The sequence below is a fragment of the Ipomoea triloba genome, chromosome 7, assembly GCF_003576645.1.
Source record: "Ipomoea triloba cultivar NCNSP0323 chromosome 7, ASM357664v1".
In the NCBI taxonomy this organism is placed as follows: Eukaryota; Viridiplantae; Streptophyta; class Magnoliopsida; order Solanales; family Convolvulaceae; genus Ipomoea; species Ipomoea triloba.
This window is the reverse complement of record NC_044922.1, coordinates 21,451,368-21,452,313: the sequence shown is the minus strand read 5'-3', so window position 1 is coordinate 21,452,313 and position 946 is coordinate 21,451,368.

Below are 946 nucleotides of genomic sequence, written 5' to 3'. Positions count from 1 at the left end.
GATCTCCGAGGTAAATGGGGGGGTGATTGTTATTTTGGGTACGACCGGATGGTCTCCCAACTCTTTCCACCGGATTAACTCTTCCATCTTTGCGTCGATCCTGCGGATCCAGTCCTCGCGGGGATCGGCTGGTCGGTTATCCCAACGTTCCATTGGGCGATAGACGCTTTCGCCCTCTCCTTCCAAACTAACATCCCCCGATACGTGTTGCCCTCGCACGTCTGTTTGGGAAGGGCGAGGGACAATGATGTCCTGTCGTCTTCCATTAGGGGGTTAGGCCGCATTAGGTTGGCTTCCTTGTGCAGCGCGATCCCCGTGTCCTCTGCCCTCCGGGAGGGTAGGGTGCTCCTCCGCTCGAACCGAGACCAATACTTCATCGCCTCCCCCGTTTCTTCCAGGGGCTGGGCCCCCTGGCTGTTCAGTAGGTGGGACAACCATTGTACAAGGAACCAACTAACCCTTGAGGGGTTGTGTAAAGAGCACGTACTTTCAGTATCAGTCTCCACAGATGGTGCCAATGATGGTTTTAACGGATCGGGTCCACCATAAACCGGATACAGAGGGCCGGGTCTAACAGATTAGGACCCAGGCGGTTACAAAAGTAACTATAAGAATCGAACCCGCGACAGGGAGTTGAGAATAAGGAGCGATACCACTAGACCGTAGTATTTGCCCTGTTTCTGATGTGTCTGATGAATACCCGAGCCCCCCTATTTATACTAGCTCCCCCCCTCTCAGATTCGCCCACGCGTACGCTTCAGATCTCATTCCAGCTCCTTGCGCCACGTGGTCCACGCACGCGTGCCACCTAGCCCACGCACGCACGCCACCCGACCCCCCATAACCCCGCCAGCACGGGGGTGGCGCCAAACCACGGCCTGGCCGACGCGAGGTAGCGCCAGGTCGCGGCTCAGCCGCGCACCGGGTGCGCTGGGCGCGCCGTGAC